Source organism: Narcine bancroftii, chromosome 10 (assembly GCF_036971445.1).
Source record: "Narcine bancroftii isolate sNarBan1 chromosome 10, sNarBan1.hap1, whole genome shotgun sequence".
NCBI lineage: Eukaryota > Metazoa > Chordata > Chondrichthyes > Torpediniformes > Narcinidae > Narcine > Narcine bancroftii.
Window position 1 is genome coordinate 17,706,499 of NC_091478.1, and position 14,026 is coordinate 17,720,524.

Here is a 14,026-nt window from a genome sequence, read left to right on the forward strand (position 1 = left end):
CTGAACAAAATTTTACAGGAGCACATTTGAGAGTGTCCTGTCTGGATTCATCATTGTAAGGTATAGTAACTGCAAAGTATTGAACTGGAAATCAATGCAGAGGCTCTATTCACAAGATTCACTATGAATGTTGCTTAAATAGGGCTCAAAGAATTATTAAGGATCCGTACCATTCATCACACAGTAGCTCTAACGTAGCACCATCAGGTGGGAAGCACAGGAGCATCAAAATCAGTACTGCCAGGCTGGAAAATAGCTTCTTCCTGCAGTCTTTGGGTCTCTTATAAATGAAGTACAGTAAATTATTTATACATATTTATTTTATATTTATTACATATATAGTGCTCATAGTCTGGAAAATCAATTTCATCTGGTTGTACATATACATTCAGATGATAAGAAACTTGAATAAGGAAAGGAATTGAATCACAAAAATCTGTAGATACCGTGGTTGAAGTAAAAAACACAAAATACTGGAGAAACTCAACAGGTCAAACAGTGTCCTTTATGTAGCAACGGTAAAGATACAGAACTAACAATTCAGGCTTAAGCCCCATTAAAGTATGAGAAAATGCTGTGTGCAACGAACACAAGGGGGGGAGGGTGGAGGTGGGGAAAGCGGGTGGCAAAGGCAGGAGATGATAGGTGGTAAAGGAGGGAGGAGACGGCAGCAATGAGGGGGAGGAGGGATGGCTGGGTAGGTGGAAAGACAGGAAGAGGGAGGGGAAAGAAAGGTGAGCAGGTTTAGTGGAAAGCAGTAAAGTCAATGTTCATGCCTTCTGGCTGGAGAGTGCCCAGATGGAAAATGAGGTATTGTTCCTCCAATTTGTCAGTGGTCTGGGTGAGATAGTACACAAGACCATGGACAGACATGTGAGCGTGGAAGTGTGACTTGGAAATCAAATGGTTGACCATTGGAAGGTCGCTGTTGTTGCAAATGGAAAGGAGGTGCTGAGTGAAGCGATCTCCCAATCTGCAACCAGTCTCAAGGTGCAGTACAGAGGAAAATTGGACAAGATTCAACCTGAGATAGCACCCTGTTATTGATTCACTGCTACATAAAGATTTTGTGCTGCACACCATTAATATCAGTTTTCTATTCATTTCATTTATCAAAACAATAGAAAATGCTACAATGCTTCAAGCTGATTGATGAGATTGACACTAAAGTCGAATCTACAAGCATAGAAATGTTGGAAATGTCACTGTATATTGAACATGATCTGAAAATGAAAAATAGGTTAATAGCTCAGGGAGTGACCTTATTTAAGCTTATTTGTTTTACAAAGGTTTCTAGTATCCCATGGAAATGAAGAGAAAGAGCGCATTGTGGACAATTTTAACAAAAACTCCTGGGAACAGAAAGACAGTTAAAGCAACAAGCAAGGTAATTAATATACTCAAAAATTTTAAAGTTAATTTTTACCATCCGGTATTGGTTTAAATTTTTGAGTACAACTGGGCTATTGCAGAAATAATGCAGACGAACATCAAAAAATGAATAATTAAATTCGAAGAATGCTACATGATTGATATTGATGAACATGAGTGTATATTCTATTCTTGCACACAATAGAAGCTGTAATGTATCTCTCTATCTCATTAATGTGAAAGCATTTCTGCATTGCACTGATCGTTTGTCAACAAAATTTATACAGATATTTGTTAGCCATTGCTTGAATGGGCAATCTATCTATTTTGTGTAAATCAATTTTGCTTGTTGGAAGACAAAATAACCCTGGTGGTAAATATACAAAAGTGCTGGAGAAAGTTGTGCAGTGATGATCCTGGTGATCTTTGGCACCAGTTCATAAGCAATATAAATTCTAAGAGTTGTACTGGCACTAGTGTAAAGAGCAACTGCCCAAAAATTCATCCCTGGTGATTAACACAAAGTGCATTACACATTCATGTGTGTACATTGTACACTGTCTTAAAAATTCACTCTGTTGACTTAAATGTCTTACATTTCAGAGGTGGATTGCAGTTATTTGATCCGACTTCATAACATTTTCAGTACTACCAACTGGAAATGAATTATATGCAAGCATTCATAAAGAGCACAGTCTCAGTGAATTCACCTTGTTTCTTTCGATCTTCCTGGGATATATTAATGACATTTCAGGCCTGAGCCCTTCTTCAAGTGGCAGCGACCTGGATTCAAATCTGGTGCTCTCTGAAGGAGTTGTATATTCTCCTCATGTCTGAATGGGTTTCCTCCCACCTTTCAAAAGGTAGGAGATTTGTTGGTTAATTGGGGGATTTGGGCGGCGTGTGCTCGTGGCCTGGAATAGCCTGTTACCTATACCTTGAAGAAGGGCTCAAGCCCATAATGTCAGTAATATATCTTTACCGCCTATGACGCTGTGAGATCAGCTGAGTTCCTCCAGCACTTGTGTTTTTATTACAATCTCAGCGTCCGCAGACTTTCGTGTTTCATCTCTTTGAAACAGATTGAAATTTATAAGAGCAACATCTCCATTCTACCATTTGTATGGATTCTATGTAAAATATTCTCCTTTGAATATTTTTTTCCTTTGAATATCTCCTTTGAAGAAGACCGTAGAGCCCACCTCACTGACAAAAGGCAAAGGAGGAAAAACCCAACACCCAACCCCAACCAACCAATTTTCCCCTGCAGCCGCTGCAACCGTGTCTGCCTGTCCCGCATCGGACTTGTCAGCCACAAACGAGCCTGCAGCTGACGTGGACTTTTACCCCCTCCATAAATCTTCGTCCGCGAAGCCAAGCCAAAGATGTAAAATATTTACCTATTTGTTATTCACTTGCAACCAAAGTCCCATAGAACTAATAATTATTGAACATTTCAATGAGGGATTATCGTCATACGCTCGTGTACATCGATTTCCCAATCTCTAAATCAAGATGGCAGCACTACTGCAGCAGTTATAACTACAGCACTGCAGCTATGGCAGAGCTGGGAAGAGTGGGTAAGCAGAGATGTATTCTTTCATTGCTTCTTTGTGGAGTCCTACTGCTCAACTGTCACATCTGATGGACCTTGCAGGTTTAAAATGCCTGTAGAGCAGGGTTTATTTTCAGTAAGGACTCATGGAGTCTGGCACCCAAGATGTCGGTGTCCATATTCAGCAAACCAGAATGAGGAAGCAGCAGACTTTCGCCAGAGTGAGAGAATATCCATCTGCCTGGAAGGAGAAAACTGGGAGAGGACCCTATAGTGTAGGAGGCTACAGCTATGACTACTGGGGAACTTGGCAGCTGAACACCCCACAACAGGCCATAGGCTGCTATTATCTGGTTTCTGGGAACCAGGTATTGGAACTGCAATTCATGAGGGTGACGATAGTCAGCAGGGCTCCTTGGTCACTGACAGTTTCCTGATCACTTCAGGGGTTCATTATCAGGGGCCGAGCAGGGTGACTTTGATGGCCCAGATTCACCACTGGAGGCAGGAGACCATGTGTCTATGGAAGTTGCAGTTCTGCAGGAAACGGATATCGGAGGAGGTGGCAAGATACACAGACACTCGATGTCTCTGAAGGGTCTCTCTTTTGTCCTAATAGTGGTGCTGGATGAGTGGTTCCTCTTTATGTGCCTTTACGGTGCAAACAAAAGTAAACAAATTTTGTGTCCATATCACTAAATGAATCTTAAAATCTGATTTATGATAAATTGGAATTAAATTGGTAAATTCACTGAGGGACTTCTTTGCAATTTACAAAGCCTACATCTGTCATTAAGCAGAATTTTCATTTTTCTATCTGATCTGTTATTAACACTGGAGGAATAAATTCCACTTTATAACGCCTGTTTCTGTAGTCGAAACTGGAAAATGATTTTCTGATCATTATGGCTGGAAATGCATCAGCAGAAAAAAATTGGAGACATATTCATTACTTCCATAACATCTAAAGGATGTAAAGATGGCTGATTTTGCCCTTTTTTGTGTGTGATTATGTAATCAAATGACTCAATTTAAATATCGTTCTGTGCAGTTTTTGTTCAGGTTACAAACTTTGTGCCTTTTCTCATCTGAAAGTTTTGACAGAGCATTGTTCAAAGTAGACTCATAATTTTTCAGCTGTTTACCCATATGTCTGGCTTTGTTCTTTTTCCAATCAGGACTAAAGGATTATTTTATGTTATGGGTTTAAATTTAATATGTAACAGTTGAATTCTGGAAGCAAGTAAAAGTCTGTCTCACTGAGGGTTTGTATTAATCAGAATTTTGTAGCCATGTATAAGACAGAATAATTTATATAATTGTGATGTTCAATATATAGGGATTACCAACTGCATCAGAACTTTTATATGAAAATAAAGAGCAGACATGCAGCTGTTTCTTATTTACTCCTTTAAAAATGCATGTTTTGTTTCCTTTCATTGTTCCCTTAAGAATTCACAGTATAATCAGATGAGCAGATTCCCAAATTATAGCCCATTTCATTCAAAAAAGCAAGGTAAACTGTGGTTTGGATTACTTTGCAACAAATGTTGGTTCTGCATTGGTCCAAGTTAACAGTTGGACTTCTATTTTTCAAGCTGAAGTGTCGTGTAAACAGCTCAAACGTTCATTACCGAGGCTCAGTCAGATGCAGAACATCTTTTTCAAGGACATCTGACAAAATTGTAAGATAAATACAGGTGACAAAGGTCATTCAGCTCACCTTAGAGAGCCCTTTTATTCCCCTGTAATTACATCTATTTTAACATGTGTTTACCATAATATGTACTTAAAATGTTAATTTATAAATTGTCTCATTAGGTAAATAATAGTTCAAGTTTCTCAATCTTTTCATATTACTTAGTTCTTTCAATTTCTGATTCAGCCTCTTGGCTCTTGTTTGAACTGAGCATAGGATCTGTAGATCTCAGTGATCAGAATTGGCTGTAGTAAGTACTTCAGGAATGAAACAGACATTCCTGGAAGTATCCTACATTTCAGGTAGCACATGTAGGAAGAAAATCAGGTTTATAGTTTTAAGTCCATAAACTTTCAACAGAATGGGAAAGAAATATGATAATTTGTTTGAATATCCATATGGTTTTGTCAGAACAGTGTACAATTTCAATATGATTTTTTGTTCTGATGTCCATTTCATTGAAAAACATTCCATTGCCATGTTTATTACTGATCAACACTGGATGTATGAATGTTAAGTCTACAAATGCCTCCAAGCCTGTTCCAGTTTCACCACTATGTATTTTAATAATGTGTATCTACTACTGTTTTTTAAAAAATCTTCACCTATTTTGCTTTTTTATGTGCAGTAAAGGTAGTCCATTATTCTTTTCACATGCATATTTTAATTGGCTAATTTTGTCTGTGGTCTTGAGTTGTCTCCTTAGAACAGAGTCACAGTCACAAAGTTGTATAGCACAAAACTGTGTCCTTTGGCTCAACACATTCATGCCAATCTTTTTGTTCATCTGCCCTAACCCTATTTGTCTGCATTATGTCAGTGTCCCTCCATGCCTTGTCTCTTCAAGGGCCTGACTAAATGTCTCCTAAATGTAGTGATTGTATCTCATTCAAACCCCTTCTCTGACAGCAAGTTCCAGGTATCAACCACTGTGTGAAAAAAAAACTTTTGTCTTGACCCTGTCCTCTCACCTTAAACCTGTGCCCTTTGGTCTTTGATTCCGATTATTATTTCTGTGACTTTTATAATTTATATATCTCTATCAAGCCAGGGAAAACAAGCCAAGTGTATACAATCTCTCTGCATAAATAAAGTGTATCAAATTCAGGCAACATTCTGTGAATTTCCTTTGCACTTCTCCAGTTTGGCATTCAAAACAATCATACCTCAGCATGTGATAAGGTAGTTGAGCCTACTGGGTCTAAACACCTCCCTCTGCATTGGATTCTTGACTTCTAAGACCATCACACTGAATGCAGGGGCTCCCCAGGGCTGTGTGCTTAGTCCAGTGCTATTCACTCTGTTGGCCCACAATTGTGCAGCTAAACACAGCTCGAACCACATCATCAAGTTTGCTGATGACATGACCGTGGTGGGTCTTATTAGTAAGAATAGGAGTCAGCGAAGAGAGATGAGGTGCAGATGCTAACAGATTGGTACGGAGTCAACAACTTGCATCTGAATGTTAATAAGAATAAAAGAGAAGGTTGTGGACTTCAGGAGGGTCCGGGGATTACACTCCGATGACCATTGACAGCTTGACCTTTGAGGTCATCAAGAGTATCAAGTTCCTTGAAGAACACCTGGTGGAGAATCTCACCTGGACCCTTTACACCAACTCCATAGCCAAGAAAGCCCAGCAATGCCTCTACTTCCTGTGAAGGCTGAGGAAAGTTCATCTTCCACCCTCCAACCTCACTACATTCTACAGAGGATGTATTCAGAGCATCTTGTGCAACTGCATCACCACCTGGTTTTGAAGCTGAACCTCCTTGGACCACAAGGATGTTGGAATTCTGAGGGGGAATAGGCATCCTGTGGTGGGAAAAAAATATTTCTCTCCCTCCATGTCATTATTCCTAATGTTGGTTGTGAACTTGGTAGTAGTGATTTTTGTTTTAACGAAAATGGGTAGCTGAAATCACACAAATATTAAAAAAATTTGGAAAATGCTGGAAATCTTCAGCACATCTATGAAAAGATAAACTTCAGAACTGAGGTGGCTCAGATAATTAGTTTTTACAAAAATGTGATGATTTTCAAATATTTTTAAAAGTGAACAATTGTTAGCCCAACTCACCATTGGAAAACTACCTCACCCTCTTGGTTTTAAGATGTCTTTTGGTCACGGGCAAAAAAAAAACCTGTTGGAGGGATGTCAAGGAATGGGTGGCTGAACTATATTGCAAGGTCTGTTAATAACACCATACATAGTGAAGTCAGTGGAAAAAGATCATTGGGGCTTTCTTTCCTATCATGAAGGACATCTACCACACTCGATGCAGACGAAAGGCTATAAACATTGTGAAGGATTCCACACACCCCTCACGAAAACTGTTCTCCCTTCTGCCATCTTGTAGGATGTACTGTTTCATTCAGGTTGCTAAGTCCAGATTGGGCAACAGTTTCTCTCCCCCCCCAACTACCCAAGCCACCAGGCTCTTGAATTCCCAGAACATATATGGATAGTGTATCATGGGCCTTTACTTTATACATCTTAATATTTTAATGTGTTTAACTTCTATTCCAACTATTTTGTTTTTACTGTGTGAGTATGGTATGAAAGATAAATAAAGGTGACTTGACGTGATTCCTTCCAAGAGTGTGGCAGAGAGAACTATATATGTCATCTAAGCAGTATTTTGTAAAGTTGCAACATAACATCTTAATGTTTTCCTTCTATGCCCATTTTATGAAGTCAAGAATTCCTTCCTTATGTCTTTTTATCCACCCTTATTACCTGTTGCAACCTTAAAGGAAACTATTAGACTTGATTCTCTTCATCAATATGCCACACTATCCTACTATTTACTGTATATGTTTCTCCATATATGTCCTATTTACTGTATATTAATCAACTGTTCCCCCAAAGGAATATCATTTGTGATTATCACTACCAGTAATTTGCATTGAGTTTTATAATCTACTGAAGGAACCTTGGGTTTCAGTATTGCTAGGGAGAATATCAAATAAAATTATGAGATGTCTAACAGAGCAAGGTCGAATGTAAGAAGAGTGCTGACAGGAAGTTTGAATTTGCCTGTTTTATTTTAACTGCTGAAGTTAAAATTCCTTTAAAATTGTGGAAATTGAGCCTGTAATTAGGAACTGCATGGTCCCCAACAGTGAACACTGCACTAACTTCAAATCTGAAGTGGAATAACACATACTTGCTGCTTTTATAGCCTTTAGGCAAATTTCTAATCCATTCCCAAATTGCACACTTAACTCACTTGACTTCGAGTTTAACTAGCTAGCCCTTTGTCAAATATTTTTAGGAAATTCAGGCACACTCTGTCTATAGATTATTCATTTATCTCTTTGTGACATTGCTTCTTCCAAAACTTTAATGTGGTCAATTACATATAAACCTGGATTAACTGAGGCACTGCTTGCCCGTCACTTGCCAATAAATTGTGGCTGCAGCATTTAGCAATGATTGACAAGCATACTAAAGATGAGCAGGCTGACCCCATGACACGCTTATCATTGATGCAAGGAAGAATTCATTTGGCTAGCTCTAACCTATGCTTATAATATTGGTATGAAAGCCACCACTTCCATGACAATTTTTAAACTTCACAAGCAGGACACCTGAATTCACTATATGAAGGTTTGTGGGATAAACTCAGGCAGGGTTAATCAAGACAAAATTTGAATTAATTCAGGTCTTGGAAATTGAAGATAACATAACATGAGGCAAATTACTATTGACTAATAAAATACATGTAATTAAGACCATAAGACCAAAAGAGATAAGAGCAGAAATAGGCTATTTAGCCCATTGAGTGTGTTCTGCTATTTAATCATGAGCTTATCCATTTTCCCACTCAGCCCCACTGCCCAACCTTCTCCCCATAACCTATGATGTCCTGACTAATCAAGAATCTATCAGCCTTAAATACACTTAATCACCTGGCCTTCTCAAATCCCACAGATTTACCACTTTCTGGCTGAAGAAATTCCTACGTATCTCTGTTCTAAATGGATGGCCTTCAATCCTGAAGTTGTGCCCTCTTGTCCTAGATACTCCCTCCATGGGAAACAACCTTTCTACATTTACTCTGTCTATGCCTTTCAGCATTCTAAATGTTTCAGTGATATTCCCTTTCATTCTCCTAATGGAAATAAAACCTTTACAATTTATATTTTTTAAGTGAATTAATCCTTTAATCCTTGTTTTTTTTTTTGTTTAAACATTCCAGTAATATTTTGAAATATTTTCACAGATTTTAGAACTACCAGTCGTTAAAGTGAAACTGCAATGTTAATCTAGTATTCAAAATTAGAATTTAAAACTAACCAGTTCATAAATTTCTGTTGTATTTTTGCATCATTGAGATCAAACAATCAATGTTAAATTAACTGCTTTAATGCTTTTCATTTGATAACAAGAGAGTTTATCTATGTTTATGCCTTTGATTCCCAAATGTATAACTCCCATGGTACCAGATTAAGATTGAAATGCTGAGATACTATGTAGTTTAGAGGCACCAAGGGAAGATGAACATATCCTTTTAAGCAAACAAAGGGCAAAACTCAAAACAATTATTTAAAGTAATTTCCATTATTTCTCGCATGATTCCGTTTAATTTTGCCAAGTTGTTTGGTCATCAATTAAATGGAAGAATGTTGGATAATGCAGACTGACCTTAATAAATAATTTAAAGATTGACATGATTATCAAAATGTATTCCATTAAAATAATCAGTAACAATATGAATGCAGTTGAAAGTCTCATCCAAAATACAATGCATAGATTATAGAGTAGAAAGTAATATTGCAGAAAGTATCATCTCACCCAGTATTTTCCACCCAATGTGGAAACTGATGAGTTTTGGCTTTAATATGGCCTTCCTGTAACTGCCTTTTACCTGTCAACTAATATTTATGCCCCACTACCATCCCCAGTTTATCCTTCAGTCGTGAACAAGACAAAAGCTAATGAGACTGTCCTGAAATGCAGTAAAAGTACAGACAGAATGCCCTGACTGTGCAATTTCAGTGGTATTCAAAAACTTCTCTTTATGCCTTTATTGTTTATAATGATCAAATAATGCAGTTAAGGAATGTTTAACCTTGTTTCATGAGATAAATTAATGCAGAGAGAAGTATTACAATTTTAAATAGGATTTAGACTTGAAAATGTATTTAAATTCTAACTAGAAAGATATACATATTTTCAGATGGGTTAATAAACAATGGATGAGCTGGCTTGTGCTATCGCATCCAGAAGTGAAACATTAACTCACAATGTATGATGTTATTAACAGGCCTTGCAATATAGTTCAGCCACCCATTCCTTGACATCCCTCCAACAGGTTTTTTTTTTGCCCGTGACCAAAGACATCTTGAAACCAAAAGGGTGGGGTAGTTTTCCAATGGTGAGCTGGGCTAACAATTGTTCACTTTTAAAAATATTTGAAAATCATCACATTTTTGTAAAAACTAATTATCTGAGCCACCTCAGTTCTGAAATTTATCTTCTCATAGATGTGTTGAAGATTTCCAGCACTTTCCAATTTTTTGTGTGATTTCAACTCCCCATTTCCTTTAAACAAAAATCACTACTACCAAGTTCACAACCAGCATTAGGAATAATGAACCACGGAGGGCGAGAAATATTTTTCTCCCACCACAGGGAGCCTCTACTCCCCCTCAGAATTCCAACATCCCAGTTGAAGTTACTGCCTCAGCTCCAGTGACCAGGATGCAACACTGAAAGCTCTTCTTTTCACTCCATGGGATTCCCCTGCATGCTCCAGTTTCCTCCTTTGCCATAGAAATGTACTGGTTGGTAGGTTAGTTGGCTCCTTCAAATTACATTCAAGCCTAGGACCATTGAATTAAAGTTGAATTGGAGAAAGAAAAAGTTACTGGGATGAAAATGGGAAGTGGGATTGATGGAATCACTTTCATGGACTTGATGGCATCTTTCTCTTTTGCCAAGAAATATAAAGCCAAAATCTCAATCATTCTGAAATTCTTGTCATTCATTCAACAATCCAAATTCAAAAAAATTCTTTGTGGAACATGGACCACTGGAAGAGGAGGCTTTCAACTGACTCAAGAGTCAGGAGATGTGACTTCAGTTGCGTACCTTCAGCCTTTGTTCACAGAAAACTACTGGCTATCTTTCGCTCTCTTTCCAATATTTTCATTTGCATCTTGGATGAAGTGATAATCAGATGCACAAGCATCACATTTTGCCATTGAGCCCAATAGCAAAGCATGGCTGTACTGCGCAGAGAGACTCTGTGCAACTTGAATCCTGCTGCTCAGGTTTATGCCAGGGATGACAGCTTCATTCAATTAAATTAAATCGAGTAAAATAGTTAATGCAGATAGGTGGTTTACTTCCTTTCACTTCAATCGTGTCTAATAAGCATTTAAATTTATTTAATTTTGTACATTTTTATAGTTATATTTTTAAATACTAACTTTGGTAAATTGTCATAGGGCTATTAGGACACTCTGGGGGCCGGCCTTTAGGAGTCACCAACTGATATTTAGTTAGAGAAAGGTAGACAGAGTTAGCTCTGTTGGCCATTGTATCCAGAGTAGTTTCAGGCAGGGCACCAGCATAACAGATGAGAAATGTGGACAGAAGGCAGCTGTAGAATCAATCAATTTATATATTTTCCCTGCTGCATTGTATTCTGCTGATAAAATTATAATAATTATTATTATTGGTGCGGTTTCACTCCTACATCTCTTAGAACTTGCATTTATTGCATTCCTCCTCCCTAACACAATTTGGCTAGAAAACAGGTATATTTACAGTGATCGATGGAGAACAGCTCTGAGAAATTTCATGCCCTTGCTTTGAACTATCAGTGCCCTCTGAAAGTGAAGAAATAAAATGTTATTATTACATTTAATTACTCCAGGATCCCATATGAGTCATTTAAGTGATCTGACAACCACCCAGCACCAAAAAAAAGTGACTGTGAGAGTAGTTTTTACAGTTATCTTCTTTTTAAATGCATATACCTCGTGTTAGAATGTGACCATATATTGAATCTCAGCATATTCAGAAGGTCTCAAAAAAAAATTTGAACAATTCAAGTTAGATTTGCTTTCCGTTACCTACCTTACCTTACAGTAGGTCTGAACAAAAGAGTAATGTATCAGGGAGTAGTCCACTGGAATTTTTTTTGGCCATTTCAAACAAGAATGTTCTTTTAATTCCAGCCAAAGGGTAGGGTAACAAGCTACTAATCTTTGTGTCTAAAGTAGTGATAAAAAACAGCAGCGCTCATGGGAAAACACAAAGAAACAATCCCATTAAATTTGAAATCAAGGTTACTGTATTTATCATGCTTCAAGCCAAATTTGTCTTTTTTCAGAACATTGTTTGAGTGAATATTGTTTGCACAGCAAAGAATTCTCTTCAATCCTGCAATTGACATTTTAAATTAAGCTGTCATTTTAAGGGTGTCATCCCTATTGTAAGACAATGGAACATTTGAAAAGGATCCAAACACTAAGAATAAAACGCTAAGGACATGTAACTGATATTTTTCCCTGTGAAATAGAAATATATCTGTCAAGAATAATTTAAAAGGTATAAAGAAAGATAATCTGCCATGTCTTCTTTTGACACATCATTGTCTGGAGAACGAACATGAAAATTATTCTGTGATGCGTCTGCTTTGATGTATTTATTTTCTTTTGCTTTTTCTCTCTCTGTCGGAAGGTTACTATTATATTTGTTCTGTAAATACTGTGAGAATTTTACAAATATATAATATGAAATTAACATTGGTTTAGTGCCAACAAGGCAATTATAAATGTAATTTAAGCTAAAAGTCACAAATCCAAGATAGTTCTGTAGTTTAATCGTTGGCAATTTAAAGCAAAAAAAAACCCATCGAAGTAATAGTGAACTTTAATCACAAGGAAACTCTGAAATTTCAAGCACACTGGAAGGATGAGAATAAAAATAAAGTTAAAATTTGTGTTATTTAGCCTGGAAGTGCATATAAGATTTTGATAGTGTACAAATTCTGCCCAGACATTGTGAAGGCAACTAGAATTTGTAAGTTCTCCAAATGAGCAGCATCTCCATTGTTTATCAATGTTATTTCTCTAAAAATGACAAAGAATTGTAGGCTGAATTCACATCCAATGTTTTCTGACTTTTAATGAATTGACATCAGTGGATGGAATATTGAACTGATGACTCCCCATGCTTTTCAATGGTCATACAGACTAGATGTGTGTAAAGTTGTACAAGCAGTGAAGAATTTTGTAAGGTTCTTCTTGCAGCTAAAATTCTTTAGTGGAAATAGATAACAAATTATCTATTTTTTAGTACACTTATACTATTAAATGCATAAACAAGGTAAAGCCTTTGTAGATATTCTAAGAGAATGATTATTGCATTTTATTTCTATTTTAAATTTAATAGTTTGTATGTGTTTAAAATTGATTGCATTTCTTCTTGCATTTACTGTCTTCTTTTCTTTGGCTTGGCTTCGCGGACGAAGATTTATGGAGGGGGTAAAAAGTCCACGTCAGCTGCAGGCTCGTTTGTGGCTGACAAGTCCGATGCGGGACAGGCAGACACGGTTGCAGCGGTTGCAGGGGAAAATTGGTTGGTTGGGGTTGGGTGTTGGGTTTTTCCTCCTTTGCCTTTTGTCAGTGAGGTGGGCTCTGCGGTCTTCTTCAAAGGAGGTTGCTGCCCGTCAAACTGTGAGGCGCCAAGATGCACGGTTTGAGGCGTTATCAGCCCACTGGCGGTGGTCAATGTGGCAGGCACCAAGAGATTTCTTTAGGCAGTCCTTGTACCTTTTCTTTGGTGCACCTCTGTCACGGTGGCCAGTGGAGAGCTCGCCATATAACATGATCTTGGGAAGGCGATGGTCCTCCATTCTGGAGACGTGACCCATCCAGCGCAGCTGGATCTTCAGCAGCGTGGACTCGATGCTGTCGACCTCTGCCATCTCGAGCACCTCGACGCTAGGGATGAAAGCGCTCCAATGGATGTTGAGGATGGAGCGGAGACAACGCTGGTGGAAGCGTTCTAGGAGCCGTAGGTGGTGCCGGTAGAGGACCCATGATTTGGAGCCGAACAGGAGTGTGGGTATGACAACGGCTCTGTATACGCTTATCTTTGTGAGGTTTTTCAGTTGGTTGTTTTTCCAGACTCTTTTGTGTAGTCTTCCAAAGGCGCTATTTGCCTTGGCGAGTCTGTTGTCTATCTCATTGTCGATCCTTGCATCTGATGAAATGGTGCAGCCGAGATAGGTAAACTGGTTGACCGTTTTGAGTTTTGTGTGCCCGATGGAGATGTGGGGGGGCTGGTAGTCATGGTGGGGAGCTGGCTGATGGAGGACCTCAGTTTTCTTCAGGCTGACTTCCAGGCCAAACATTTTGGCAGTTTCCGCAAAGCAGGA

At 38.2% G+C, this 14,026-nt stretch overlaps 1 long non-coding RNA gene across 1 annotated transcript in view; it reads left to right on the forward strand.

Moving 5' to 3' along the window:
• Nucleotides 1-14,026, forward strand: part of LOC138743898 (uncharacterized) — a 46,466-nt gene that overhangs the window by 16,088 nt on the left and 16,352 nt on the right. Inside the window, exon 4 of the long non-coding RNA XR_011345102.1 lies at nt 1,290-1,387. This is a non-coding gene — a long non-coding RNA (uncharacterized lncRNA). The remainder of the gene's footprint in view (nt 1-1,289; nt 1,388-14,026) is intronic.